The sequence below is a fragment of the Bradysia coprophila genome, unplaced genomic scaffold (assembly GCF_014529535.1).
Source record: "Bradysia coprophila strain Holo2 unplaced genomic scaffold, BU_Bcop_v1 contig_476, whole genome shotgun sequence".
Taxonomy (NCBI): Eukaryota; Metazoa; Arthropoda; class Insecta; order Diptera; family Sciaridae; genus Bradysia; species Bradysia coprophila.
In genome coordinates, this window is record NW_023503727.1 from 1,964,985 (window position 1) to 1,981,119 (window position 16,135).

Here is a 16,135-nt window from a genome sequence, read left to right on the forward strand (position 1 = left end):
AAGAAATTTTAGAATTTTTCAGATTTAATTCTTAAAAATTCTCAAAATTCTTAAATTTAAGAAAATATTTCGAATAATAGGCCCCGGGCGTCGATTCTCGTGATATTAAGAATTCCTAACTTGACAGTTGTCACCTTAAAAGTTACGAACCGTATGGACCAGGACCACTCTTAGCATTAAGGTGACAATTGTCAAGTTACAAATCTTTAATTCAAGAGAATCGGTCTGTTGTTGAACGAAACCTTATGCCATATTGGAATCGAACCACTCTTCATGTGGCTACGCCCTTCACTCATTCGACTATCCAATGCATCCACATTATTTCCCATTATTATACTAGTCTAGCCAGTTGTGCAATTTTAATGGAATGCTGAAATGTGGAGCTAATTGAACGTTTAAAATAATACGTTTCCAATTTACATAATTTGTTTTCCATCTGAAAGAATTTCTGAAATCATTACGTTCTATTCGTCATATCGTACAAATTGAATTTAATTGAATCGAAGAAACATAATAAATTTCAATCAATTTCATATTTGACCTTATAACCAAATTTTCAACAGAGATGTAAAGAAAAAGTTTTTTTTTTTAAATTTTTAATGGAGCACACCAACGAAAACTGTTAAACAGAAAACACACCAGTAACCAGATACGAGACGCTTGGAAATAAATCTATTTAAACGTATCTATTAAATGAGCTGTATGAGCCGGGTATAGTTGTAGGTAATTAGTGGTTAATTTAAATCAACCGATGAACGTTGAAAATTTTTTAGATTTTGTTTTCGTCTCTCTATTTAAATCATGTTCCGCTCTACGCACCATTGAGAAACATCAGTGAAACAAAAAGAAGCGAATCCAATTTTCGTTTAACCATTTAAATCAGTAAAACTTTAAAAACTTTTTTTGTTTTGTTTTGTTTTCGTGTGTTTCGCTTAGAAAATATTTTTAAATTAACTGCGGGGTTTTTGCTGCTGCTGGTTCTTCTTCTTCTCTCATACAACTTTTTTACATGTTATTTTCGCGTTAGTGGGCGTCGGAAGATACCACTTTCCATCAAAATGTATAATTTTGTATTGCAAGCGCGACTATACTGATTGTAGACTGAACAAGAAGAAGACGAAGAAAGTTCACGATGTCATCATGGAACATTAAAAATCAGTTTTTTTTCTCATTCTTTTTTTTTAAATCGTTTGAAGACAACACCAGAAGATGTGACGGAAACGATAATTTCTAAAACTGTGCCAAAACAACAGACCTATTAAAAATTTTGTCGAAAAAACTTATGAGATTTTACATCAAAAACAAAAAAAAAATTTCAATTTAGTTGCAGATATTTATAAATTTCTAATATCTAAAAAAAAAACCGACGCGTCCCATTCCGTTAATACACACAACTGTTACATTAAAAACACCATTTCTTTCGATATAAAAATGAAGAAAATCGTCGGAAGCAAATTTCTAAAATTAGATATAAGAATCGGTTGATTCGCCTACAACACTCAACGATGCCACTTCACGTCTTTCGACTGTACGCTTTTCAAGTCACAAACATACACACACACACATTCTGATGTTCCAATGTTATGTCGAAAATCATTTTAAACGTACTTTACACTGTGCTGAAGAAATGCTGATTTATTTTGATGTTATGAATGAAATATGTTGCTGTTATAAGAGAACTTAACATCCATGAAGCTGTGCTCAATTTGAGGTTTTAGTTTGAGCATCTTAAAGGTGAAGATGTTCTCATTTCACATAACAATGTTATCACCAAACAATATATGTGTAATTGGTGTGGGTGGTGTGGGTGGTGTCTTTGGTGCAGGATGACATCGTGTACACTCAGGACGCCAACCGTATGAATAGTTGAGTAACAATTCAATTAGCTAATCTTTCGAATCGTAGAAGTTAGGGTTGGTTAACTGTTGCATCGTAGAGCTATGTCACCATTGGAATATGTATTCCCGATGCTATTGTCAACCCTTTTTTTTTAAATTTTTTTTCTTTTGATTAATTTCATCTTGATTGATTAATCCCTTTTAAATTAAAACAAAAAAGCTTATGCTCAATACCGGATGACATTTTCGGAAACAATACGTGAAACAATACGATAAAATCAACAGAGAATTACCTTAACTTTCCCCCATGCCCGTAACCCGATACTCAAAACCTCAACGTGTACAAATACTTAACTCTCGAGTTCAACCAGATTTAAAACCATAATAAAACGCTATACATAACATAATATCCTTTTCAACTCCATTCTCGACTTTAACTTTTCATTTTCAATGCATAATGAATCAAATGAATGATATCACATATTTGATTTTCGAATCTATACATAACATTCTGTACATTCAACGAAAGAGACTTCTTCTGGTGTACGATATACGGATGGTATAACGTTCGGTATAACATACTCATATACACCGTCAAGTGAGCTTATATAAACACCCCTTTTTTGTTTAATTTCAATGGCACTTCCCTAATCGATAATTTTTTTTTTCCTCATTTCACTCTGCTATTTTCAAACTCTAAATTGCTGAAGGCATTCCACTTTATAAAATCCTCGATTTCGAACAAATAGGATGATTTCGTCGGATAGGTAGAGATATAGATCCATCTATATATAATGTGTAATAGCATTACACTGCCAACGATGATGAATGTTGATCGTGATGATGTGAGTAAATTGAGTTTATGTTCAATGTACTTTGATTGTGTGTGCATTTTGTTTGCCTTTAACTCAATAAAAACGGAGTTTATTTTAAAGTACATCATCCATTCAGTCATTAAACTATTTTCGTTCTTAATTCGAAACCCTTTTTGCCTACACACCTTTTTTGCACCAGCAATGTTTAGCTAAGCGAATCATTATGCTCCATGCACATTTGTCTCATGGAAGGTAATCGGGGAATGTCACTGCCGATTGTTGAATGAATTTCCATACTCTCCGGTCAGACTTTAATGGATAGTTAAAAGTTTTGAATGATGTTGGTACACTATAGCTAACGAAACGACGAATCGTAGGCGCATGAAATTGGTCCTGTTTCCATCCCCTCCGGTTCATTATTATTATATTCATGTGGAAGGTCTACGAGATGCTTTGCTCTGTACTTTGTGACCGTTGAAATTGTACACAAATATTGAGTATTAAACTAAATCCATGAATGATAGAGGGAAAACGAACAGCATTCCGAGAGTGTACACATATAGGTAGTAAAATGTATGTTACATGAGCTTAATTATATGGGTTATGAGAAAAGTTCTTGTTTCGTTTTCTTTGGATAATTATCCAGCCGATAATTTGTGTGTGTGTGTTTGTGTCGGTATGGTGCATATAACGTTGTTAAACTTAAATGAACTAAAGTTTGTTTAGAAGTGGTGTTTGATCTTGAAAATTGTCGGGTTTTACGATGCTGTGTAAGCTGAACATGATGAAATTGTATCAAGTGTTTTAAACATGAGATGAAAAATAATTATCCGAGGCATGGATTTGAAGAGAAAGAAGATTTTGTCTGAAGATATTTTCGAAAGTAGCAAATTTTCAAGTGAAAATACTTTCGGGCGAACAATCCAAGTCGTAAAAGAAGCACTTGGCTGCATGTTGCTGCACTCCATAATCTTTTTTGATGCAATTGCAGTTTATTCGGTGATGGAAGGACATGAAAATGCTGACGACGGATATTGCTGTTGTAAGTTACGTTAACTGATAGAAAATTTCATGAACGGATCGTTGAGGGATATTACAATTTCTTACTATTAGCACTAGGAAATTATTTACTTGGAATGTCCCTGTGCTTCAGCAAGGAAACAATTTGATGGGAAGTCAATTTTCAGTGCGATTTATTGAATAAATTCTTGAACTTACAGCAAGTCGATGTAATTTAACTTTTTCTGAAAATCAAAGACGTAGAATGAACATCTATCGAACAATATATTACAGCAACTAGACATGTAAATTCTACAAACAATTCAGCTCTAATGAAACTTATCAGAAACATGCACTGTGTACCCGGCATACCAGTCTTTTTTATAGTCCTTTCGGCATATTTTGCTTATGCCCTACAATCAATAAAGATAAAGAACATTAAGTGGAAAAACTAGACTGTGATTTCCATCGGTACTGTACATATCCACTCCTCGAATAATATTCAATTTTATAGCTTCTTACAGCAAACGACGTACTCAGTATGTAAAGTGGAAATAGGTTCATGAGCCGTAAGCATTATTAGTACAAGTACAAGTACACAGCAAAACACCCATCCATCTAACACAGAAAGGCACAATATAACAATATACCATCCATATAGTACGGCATGCACATCGTATGGAAGAAATTACAGCAATATAGGTTATAACGACGTCTCGCAGACTCCATAAAATAAAATATCACGAAACAAGAACATTAAATTTTCTACATAAGCGAATATCACAAGTCTTGCGAATGTGTACGGGCTCTAAAATTTTCAACTTTAGAATATTACTCGGTTAGATGAATGTACTTTTTAGTGTATTATGTTATAAATGACGATATTTTCATACCGACTAAACAACCGAAAATTCAACCCCTCTCTCCCCCATTCTCTATAAATAAATATATTCTCGCTTTTGTTTTATTGTCTATAAAATGATTTTGCAAATTTCGATATTAATTTGGTTAGATATATTTTGATAAATGATACATCCTTCGGTTTATTTATGGGGAGTCAAAGTAGATTCAGATTTAGATTGTAATATCCACTTGAATGAAAACATACATTGTCTTTGAGAGTGTATTAAGTGCGTGCACCCACACATCTATTGGGAGATATTTGCGTGCTGGGAGGATTTTTTTTTCGACGTTGTTCACAGGAATAATCAATTATTGGTTTTGGGTTTCTTTTTTTTGTTAGAACTGAATGTAATGTGAGATGAAGGGGGGAAGCAGATTTTTTTTTCTACATTTGTACGACTGGGTAGGTCGGAAAAACTGGTTGAAAAAATTTAATTATTTCGTTGAGTAAGGCAAAATGGTTTGTAGTATACGTTGGACGGACACGGAATGGAAACAGAGTATAAAATAATTTTTCTTAATCAAAAAGTTATTTTTATGAGCAATAAATTTGTTGTGATTTTAAATGTTTGTTGAAAGATTCAGGATTCAGAATTTTTCTTATCCCAACAAAAATCTCTTCGAGAAAAGTGTGACGCAGTCTTTGAAATACAATTTCTAAAATGAATGATATCGCTAGAGTTGACGCTTTCAGCTTCGTTACGCAAAAATTAAATTTGACACCCAATTAGTTCAAACAAGCTGGCTTAGGTTTTCTCATCATCTGCCAAATAATTTTTACAAAAAAAAATTTAGACTGTATACAACCAAAATTTTACCAAAAAAATATGCGTCGCAAAGTGGCAGATGTTCAGGAACAGACCAGCAAGAAAATTTATCTGCCACATGCGACGCAGATTTTTTTTGGTAAAATTTTGGTTGTTTCCAGTCTAAATTTTGACGAAATTTGACGAAATTCGAAAATTTGACGAAATTCGAAAATTTGACGAAATTCGAAAATTTGACGAAATTTGACGAAATTCGAAAATTTGACGAAATTTGAAAATTTGACGAAATTTGAAAATTTGACGAAATTCGAAAATTTGACGAAATTTGAAAATTTGACGAAATTTGAAAATTTGACGAAATTCGAAAATTTGACGAAATTTGAAAATTTGATGAAATTCGAAAATTTAACGAAATTTGACGAAATTCCAAAATCTGACGAAATTCAGAAAATTTGCGAAAATCGAAAATTTAACGAAAGTAATTCTCTATCTGCCACCATTCAAGAAATATCTCCAAAACCCCAATTGACCCACCCATTTCCAACTTTCGACATTTTTCACATATGCCCCTCTGTTCTACTCGTAAAACTCTGAGACTTTGCCGAAGAAAGTAATTCTCTATCTCTCATAACCCAAAAAAATATTAGTCCTTTCATCCTACGCTCGAGTAGCTCAAAATTTGGTCACTCTAATCACTCTAGCTCAAACGAATCTGCCCCGATTTTTTTAAATATTTTTTTGTTCGAATTGTGTTACGAATACCTTTCATTTGATGGGTCGCATGCCTCTGTAGGTTTCTATACAGCTAAGCTACAGCCGAAAACGCGTTCCCGACCCTCGAAAACCACACTCAGAAACCACTTCGAGGCCAATAAAACAAAATTCTGGTTTTTCCTGGGGTAATGGCGTATCACATTTTCATTTTTATGCCCACCCTGAGGTTCCTGCAAAATTTCATGGAGATTGGCTGACTAGTTTCCGAGATCGACCGTCGATAGATAGACAGATAGACAGATAGATAGAAACATACAGAGTAAGTTGAAAGATTTTGATTGTTTGGAAACCGTTAATTTGGTGCATTTTCTATCAAAATGACCAATTTCAAAACGATGTATCTCCGGCAATTTTAAAGTTACATAGTCGAGTGATAGCTCGTTTTGCTCGTATTTGAAGTGCGAATAAGATAGAATAGGATTTGTGGTGATACAGGCCAAAGGAAAGAAACTTAAGTTCTCGCCTATATATAGTTGCCGCGTCTCAAACAAATTTCTTCGTTCTTTTTTTGGAAGTTAGACTGCGTCAAGTCCTCCGCTATCGCTCCGGACATGATTCGTTCCTTCAAAATTTCAAGATTCAAAACACCTAAAATTAGTATACCACAAAGTAGCGAAGAATACACAAAATATTAAATCGTTGCATCTGCAGACGATGCTCATAAAAATTGCAATATGCACTGAATGAGAACGAAATATAGTTGAGCTTCATGTAAGTTTACTTTTTGTTAAAATAAAAAAAAAAATACAAAAAATCGGAAGGATATGTTGCATATATGCAAATTCCACCACAATCCTACAAAGTAAAACAATAGAAAATAATTTTCTCCACAATTTTCCGTTATATCGTCGACGTTATGCTTGGAGCTAGGTACAAGAAACGCAAAATTGGTTCAATGTTATGGCAAAAATGTAAATCGTAATTTATGCGAATATTGCGGAAAACGGTGAACCGCAGAGTATATTACAAATCCATTCAAGTCAGACGCAAATCGTCAGTTGGTTGTTTGCAGATTTGAGAAAAACGTACGTAGCTGAACTTAACTAAGTTAAAGTTCAAAATTCGCTAAAAGGTCCGACAGATGTTACAAATAGATGAGATTTTTTTAAGAAATGGGCAAGTCATCTGCTATCGACAACGATGACAAAAATAAACGACGACCAATGGCTTCGTCCAAATATATAACAAAATGTATGCATAAACAAATGAAGTAAAAGATTTTGCATGAAGCTGTAGGAAGGAAAGATTTACCCATTACACCGCGATTCGCTTGACATTATTGTAAAAGGTTAAAATTTGAATATCGTCTGTTATCCATACCCACAAAATTCCCATAAAATATGGATTAAAGGATGATTCTGATTTCAATTAGCATATAACCCACCTGATTAGAAACGTATACCATCCTTAAACATAGCACAGAGCTTTCCATGTAAAATTATGATTGGGTTCAATGAATATAAACAGCTGAATGGATAATGATAAAATAATTTTGAGATTTTGTTTCAAATAAACAAGGCGGTGTATAATTATGGCATTTTCTAACCGAAACAACAACAGCGAAAATATGGCTGCCTGGCTCCACACATAAACGTGTACCGTATAATACCATTGACGGAACATTGCTATTTTGGGAATAAACATTCGATTTTGATGTATAAATGCGGAGCCACAGGAATGGAAAAGTTTTGCGTTTGAAGGTATTTCAGAGCTAGCATCTCGAAATACTATCTTCCGTCCCAGTGTCGATCCGTTTACTATACGTATATAGTTGTAGCATTGTAAAATACATAATGGGTTTTTAATCTCTTGGGAAATAAATATCTTTATCCGGGGATGATGGGTTATTTTGGTTTGATAGAACAATAAATATGGCAAAATGTATAAGTGAATCCCTGTGTTGTTGGTATAATACCATATCCTCGTACTGTACGGAATATTTTGTAGAAAATTTTGTAGAAATTCCTCTGTTTGACTTTAGTATAATGCAGCATTTGCATTTAGCACCAGATATTATTGATATTATCTGTAGTAATGTCAATGAAAATTTAATTTCGAACACATAGACGTCGTGGTGGAGTCGACAATATTCTGGAAAATACAAATAAATCTTTGAAGCTCTGAGAAGAAATTCATAAAACTCAGGCTAGTCAAAAAAAATCCAATGTAACATGGTGCCTATGTAGACCAATTTTCTAACAGAAAAAATTTATGAGTCAATGAGCCAACAGCTGGAAAATGTTTTGTGTCTTGCACAAGATCAAAACAACGTTTTCTTTGGTTGTTATTTAAATGGTGAAACCAGAGCATATCTCTGATACGGTCGGAGAAAAATAGATTTCGGGATTTTAAGAGACATCTTCGTTTTTCTGTAGTCTCTCATTTCGCATGTTATTTCAAATGGCAATCGAGCGAATAAGAGAACTGATATGTCTCTAAAAAAAACCGAAATCTATATTTCTCCGACTGTAACTCTGAAAAAGTTCCGAATCCTAAAAAAAATCGGAATTTTGTCGGAATGTTCGGGAATTTTGTCGGAATTTTCGGGAATTTTGTCGGAATTTTCGGGAATTTTGTCGGAATGTTCGGGAATTTTGTCGGAATTTTCGGGAATTTTGTCGGAATTTTCGGGAATTTTGTCGGAATTTTCGGGAATTTTGTCGGAAATTTCGGAAATTTTGTCAGAATTTTCAGAATTTTTTCAAAAAGATTCACAAAAATATGCCGAGGACCAACCTTCAGGGATCATTCATGAAGTATATCACGATAAAACCGACGTTCTTTAGACTACATCCTCCATCCCACCCAGAAATTAAACATTAACAAAATCTGTGGCAGTCCATGAAGGACGATAGAACTTCCCCGACTTGAAGCGAGACATGCTTTATGAATGACCCCTAGTCAATCGTACAATTTGTTGATGTTTTAGTTGAACCGACCGTTTTTGTAGTCAACGATAAAATGTCATTTTACTTACTAGCTTTACCAAAGAGATCAGTAATTGCTTACCTGAAAGGAAAAGAAAACAAAAATTAAATTGGTTTCGGTTTTGAATTTCTTGACAATTTGATTGCCATAACAAAATAAAATATAATTCGATGCGATGGTCTTTCACTTTCGATCGAAACGAAATAAGTAAAAACGTAGGGCTTCGCAATATACCGGTATGAATATAAAATAAAATGAAGATATATTTCCGTTGTGCATTTGACTTCCCCGTTATATAAACACAATAATTCCCAAAATAAAAAAAACTGGCTGCTTGTAGTAAAAACCTATTTTCATTTTAAAATCTTGTAAAATATAAGTGTGACAATATTCTAAATTCGTGTACGGTTTTGTAGAAGTTAAACTCAATTTTATTTTAGCTTAAAGAGCGATGAACTCAGACATTAGTGTCCATATATAATACACACCGGCATAATATCTACAAATAAAACACTCCGAGCGAAACACCTTATATGCGCTACACACGAGTAAAAGTAAATTATTCCATCATTCATAGATGGAATTATCCACAAAGTGAAAGACTGTGTGTGGATAGACCACATGCTGAAAAATCAAACATGTGAGATTTTCGCTTAATTTCGAATATAATTATTTGTTTAATCAAAGGCGAAATTTAAAAAAAAAAATGTTATGTGTGCAGATATACGGCTTTTTTTCCGTCACTTTTTCTCTCTCATTCTTTGTTGGTGTTGTAACGCTGCCAAACCAGTTTTGCTGCAATTATTAATAATTTTCGGTGTTTCATAAAATTTTATTTGAAATTTTTCTGTGTGTAAACATTTCTCATTAGAAAATTTATTTTATTTTTTTATTTCTTCGTCTTATTTCACCTTCTACACCACCACCTGTTCATTTATTTCATCAAAAATCGTTTAATTAAACCAAATTTCAAATTTAAATTAACGATTTCTGTTTCACTTTTGTAATTTGTGCAGAGTTCGGCTTTGAACTGTACAGTTGGCCGTCAGCATTTTGTTTTGCTTTCAAACTGATGTTTCTATGAATCCGTACCTAGACAGGCTTTTTTTCTTAGAACTTTTTTCGTTACAAAAACAATGAGCCACCAATTTTGGAATATTCTGGACACTTAACTCGTCAGTTCATTACTAGCAGGGCCTACTTTTTGGAAACTAATTTCTTGAATTTCTCGAAATTTCTCGAATTTTCTGGAATTTCTTAAAATTTCTCAAATTCGAGAAATTCGAGAAACTTCAAGAAACTCGAGAAATTAGTTTCTTGAAATTTCTTGGATTTCTCGAAGTTTCTCGAATTTCTTGAATTTTCTGGAATTTCTTGAAATTTCTCGAATTGGAGAAAATCAAGAAACTTTGAGAAATTCAAGAAATATTTCTCGACGTTTCTTGAATTTCTCGAAGTTTCTTGAATTTCTCAAAGTTTCTTGATTTTCTCTAAAATTTTCTAAAAAGTAGGCCCTGGTACCTAGCCAATTTAGTAGCTTCCTATTTACATGTCTAAAAGAAACGACCCTAAAATGCCAGCCAGTATTGAAAACTCGTCTTTCATGTGTCCGCACAGAAAGTTCGAACTTTAAAATATTTCTTTCAGCAGTTTCGTCATCAGGGGTCAATTCTAGATGGAACATACCCTCAGGCCTAAAAAATTAAAAAAAAACTTTTTGCCAAACACTACACTCTAGGTACAGTACAACCTTTAAAATCAACTTTCTTCAAAAAGTGCCTTGTAATAGTCTTTTAAATTACTAGAGTCGAAAAAAGATTTTTGAAAATTGGAGGTGTACGTGTGAGCTGAGAGGGTATTGTAACATGAGAAATCGTGTTTAAATTTATGACAAAACTACTTGTGGAGATCTCCTCTAGTGATTTCATGCAAAAAAAGCGATGGTCCATCACCTTTTAAAATAAAATTGTTGCACCCTGTTCCACTATCTAGCACGTACATTCGGAAATAAAATCATCTGTTACCGACAATACAAACAACAAAAATAATCAACGAGCTTGAAATAATGCAGATTTATAAAGCAAGATTCATGTTTTAACAATTGAAGTAAAAGATTCAGTAGAAAATTTGAGGCGAGAGAAATACACAAAAATAAGCGATGAGCTTGAAATAGTAACCTTATAGTAAATAGTAAGAAGCAAAATTCATGTTTGAACAATGGAAGTAATGGAAGTAATTGAAGTACACGCAAAACAAAATAAATAATCGACACGACATCGAACTAACTGATTTAATTTAAACCAAAGGAAAATGATCAAGTCGAAAGCTCGATGCAAGGATTTTTTGTCGAATACAAGCAAACAAATCATCAATCAATTAAAGTACAAGATTTAGTATAAAATATTGGGCGATTTTTCTATCGAAAGAAGTGTGAAAGTTTACAAGAAGAAATAGTGGGCTAAGATGTTCTGAGACTTTCGTTCCTAGAATTATTGCATTAAAGTTCAGATTCACGTTTTCCTTCTGTGCGTAAAATCGTTGCATTATGTTCATTTACTTAACAAAGTTAAGTTCACATTAAGTTTTTTTCCTTAAAAAAGGAACGTCAAATCCATACAAATGCACTCAAAAGGACCATTTGTTTATGTTTACAAACAACTTCCCATTATAAACAACCCCATTTTGTGCACACGTTTATACACACTTACATAAATTTCACGTCAAACTGTGGAAAAACCACATTTTCATTACTTTACATTAGCAAAATATGGTAAAACAAAAGCTTATTCATCTAGATTCGTTTACAAACTATAATACACACTTTGGTTTTATATAAATAAAGTTGAAATAACTTAAATGTGTTTTACAGACAAAAACATAACAAGAACGATGAGTAGCTGGCTGTATGGTGCTATACCATAAAGCTTGCTAGATGTGTGATGAGGTTGGTTTGTTCGAGGGTTCATATTTTCCAAATAGGAATTTATAGTCGAAGAAAGGATCAAAATGGGTAACATGTAAGTGTGTGCTTAATACAATACACATTTTGCCAATGTACCATCCATATAGTTCATCATTTTTGGTTTTCTATTCAAGGCAAGCTGTTTAGATACATGTTTTCTTCGAGATAGGAGATTATTAGAGCTGCAAGACGAGAACACACAACAGCAAAACGGTTTGTTTAGAAGAGATGTTATCGCAAACGGCACTTATTCACCATTTGTCAAAAGTTTTCAACAAATTCTTAGAAAGATAATCCTATTAAATGTTGTTGATTGTTGGGTATGAAAGGATTGACGAGTTTAGATGGGAATGAACTATACCATTTATGATCAGATACTTTCAACATTTCTGCTTTATGTGCGGTTTGCTCCAGTTACATTTTGAATAGCATAGACAGAATAGCCCTGCAATGAACGTCCTTGTGCAATGTTCAAACATCTTACCATCGTTCCGATAGAACGGGCTCCTTTCATGTTCACAACATTGTCGTTGTGGCGACCATTGAAAGCGTAATGCTTTCCAGATTAAATAAGAAAGTTTGTAATGAGTTAGGCTTCGTTCATTCTCCATTTAGCAAGATTAATATAAATACAGGGTCATTACAGCTAGACCTGTCCCTAAAAGTGTAATTAAAACAAGGCTGATCAAAGCTTTTTGCATGAGAATTTTTAGCGAATTATAAAAAAATCGCATCTTTTCAAATGCAGCCTGATTCAATGAAAGTGTAAAACAGGTATGGTCTATTGTCCGCCCGGAGGACATACAAATTTGATTTTCGTACTTAAACGCACTCATTTTCATATTATTTTGACATAAAATGTGAGTGCGTTTAGGACGAATTCGCCGATCGACCATACCTGTTCTAGACTTTCATTGGCCTGATTCATCCTTGGACTCGCATATTTTTTTTTGCAATGTGGATATTATGAATGAAACGTTCAACATCATCAAACTGGTCAAATAATCGCTTAACATGTTTGAATTAACAAACCAGCACTCATAGTATGTTGAACGACTGTTTAAAATAGGTGAATCAAATTTGGACCATGGTGACAGAACAACAATACTCCCGAATAATCCCGATACTATTTTAGCCAAAACGCTCCGAAATTCGGTGCTACCGTTTGCGTTAAAACATTATTTTATTTTCCATGTTGTCCCGAATGTTTTCCACATTGTCGTATTTGTCCACGTGAAATAATAATAATTTCACCGGCTTGGAATCGACATTACCATGTGGTATGGGGTTCGGTCGATGCATTATTATTGGATGTGTACACGGATGCAGCAAAAGGTGTACACATTATTTTGATGTGATTTGTGTCGTCTGGTCTAATAGTTGCATTTAATGCAAACCATGGACACATTCTATGATGTGGACGAATTGTTTTCTGGAATTAATGTTCGTCATTCTCTACCAGTCCCAGTGTCTACCGTACACGGTTCTTGTTTATTTGCATAAGAATTCATTCGGTGCATATTCGCCGAGCTTTCCAATTGCTTTCATTGCAAATTGTTATAATCCATCCATACAATCCTGAACGTGTGGTCAGGTCCAATAACCCAAAAATGTTCTGTTTCATTAATGTTTATTTGAATAAGCATTTTATGTCATTATGCTTTCCATATGTATTGACTCGTAGTGTCCCGCCAAAATTACACACCATTCTGTAATAGCACGTAATCGCTATACAAAATGCTATTTGGGTGAATATTATTATGATGATGGTTTGGCCGTGTACCAACAGTACGGAAAATTTGCTTCCATTTGGTATAAATTTGGGTTTTGCTATTTTAAGCTTTTTTTTTGTTTTACAATTTTTTTTGGTTTTTGTCTTTTTTGGTCTCTTTATCGGTCATATATAGGACTGTATCGTCTGTCGAATTGTATATGTATTTCATGCGGTTAAAACTATGCCTCCGAAATATATATATTCGCTTCGAGAGTGCAAAAATATTTCCATTTCGGTGTATTTGCATTTCGAAATCGGATTAAACATTGAGATTGAATATGGTAAATTGAGGGTCGACTATTAGATTCGGTTCATGTTTGTGACGAAAATGTTCTGTGAAATGGCATTGGATGTGAGAAGGTTAATTCGAAACACAATTTGGATAACATGTTTCGGTAATAGACAGAGTGAGTGTAGTACGAGAAATGGTTAAATAAATTGGAATTTATTTACTTTAAATGCTTCTGCCGTTCGAAACATTCTAAAGTTATTTTAAGGCTGGCTTCGCTACGGATAAATCTTATTAATTTTATCATTTTATTTATTTGAGTTCATTGGATGTGTGAAGACGGTATGGTGACGACGGAATGTTGTAATGAATGTAGATTTATGAAAACTCAAGAGTTTTTTTTCCCTAAATAACCTCCATCATTCCCATTGCTATCTTGTCATTTAAACCAAAAATAGCGTGAATGGAATGAGAGCCACTGTAGACGTTCGTTGGACAAATACTTTACCACAAATATTCTCTATATTTTGTCAGGAAATAAATGCGGTCTTTTTATTACAAATATTTAGTTGAAAGTCTTTGAAAGTTCTGATCAACTGTGGTCAATTTAAATTGAAAATTGAAAAAAAAAACCTCACAAAATCGACGTTCCTTCTAAACATGTTTCACATCCTCTGATAAATTAAATAAACGATCGAATTCCAATCGGTCTCAAGGTGTTTAATGGTTCATTCAGCTGTTATTATTATCAGCAATATACCGTCTACAAAATATCCACAGATATTGAGTCGGGATACGGTAATTGCATACTTTCAGCGCACCACTCAAATCTATTTTTAATTTTTCGATTTTTTGCTTCATTTTCATTTTTAATCAATCACCGAATGTGTTTGAATTTTTGAATGCTGTGATTGTTATCGTTCGTTTTTCTTTTTAGGATTCTTCTCGCGCGCATTTTATTTTAAAGTCGTAGAACGTTGTGACTGTATAGGCCACATAATTTTTTGTTTTTAAAAATATTGATTCCAATTATTGGTCATTGTGCACTAACTACTCAATGAGTAGGATAATTCACAGATTATTTGAAAACCAGCTTGGGTGTAATCAGATAATTCTCATTTCGCTAAATGCTCACCTACCATAAATGTAACATATCTGACATGAAGGTGAGTAAGTTCTCCATTGTCATTCACTGTCCTTCATGAAATATTCTACCCCTCACGTTACAAAAATTCGTTTCAGAACTTCGACAAAAAAATTGGGTCTGATTCGCGCAACAAAATCGAAAATGTATGCGTATCTATCCGTTAGGCTGTGTTTCCACGCGTTACCATGCGTTTCTATACGTTACCATACGTTATAAACGTTTCTATACGTTTTCTATGCGTACGAATGCCAAAGTTAATTCTCGAAGGCACCTAGACCTTGTTGGAGTTATACAATTAATATAACTCGTTCAAGTCGAACACTAGAATAGTAGCCTAATGAAATGGATATCAACGTAGTAGACTTAGAATTAGGTATAAATACGATGCTTTGTTCATAGAACAAGTCACTCTCTAATAAACGTTCAAAGTGTGAACATCTTAGTTTTATTAGAAGTCCGGGTTGGAATCCGTGAAATTCCAACAGGTTATGGGCCCAGACACATTGAACTGTGGCAATTAATCTGCAGCGCCAGTTTGCACTGGAAGGGGTGTCAATAACACTCGCTGTACGATTGAATTGTGGTTGGTATGTGATCTGTGGAAAGTTGTGGCACTGTTAAGTGCAAGCGAATGTAGCTATGCTACAAGACCGGTGGCGGAGTAAAATTCCAAGTATGGCGGTTAGTATGTCGTTTCGTCTGAGGAGGCAGTCGCAGTGTGGTGGCAGTAAACTCCAAGTATGGCGGTTAATATGGCATCGTTTCGTCTGAGGAGATGGTCACTGGCAAACTGGGTGAGCAGTCAAATCTCACATGGTTGCATGAGGTCAATGATGGGTTGCTGATGGGTAGCAACAGAGAATTCATTGGTAGCAACAGCGAATGACTGAGTGGGCAGTATATCCCTCAGTGGCGGTAAATTCCAAGTATGACGTGGATTTCGTCTGCGGAGCTAGTCACAACTGGGTGAGCAGTCCAATCTCACAAGGAGCTGAGTGG

At 34.1% G+C, this 16,135-nt stretch overlaps 1 protein-coding gene across 11 annotated transcripts in view; it reads right to left on the reverse strand.

The window, feature by feature from the left end:
* LOC119082642 (chromatin modification-related protein eaf-1-like) overlaps positions 1 to 16,135 on the reverse strand; it is a 269,989-nt gene that overhangs the window by 185,600 nt on the left and 68,254 nt on the right. Inside the window, exon 2 of one of the 11 annotated variants that reach the window (XM_037192212.1) lies at positions 9,074 to 9,105. The exons of the other annotated variants lie outside the window; for them this stretch is intronic. The gene's annotated coding sequence lies outside the window, so the exon portion shown is untranslated. The remainder of the gene's footprint in view (positions 1 to 9,073; positions 9,106 to 16,135) is intronic. 11 annotated transcript variants of the gene reach the window in all.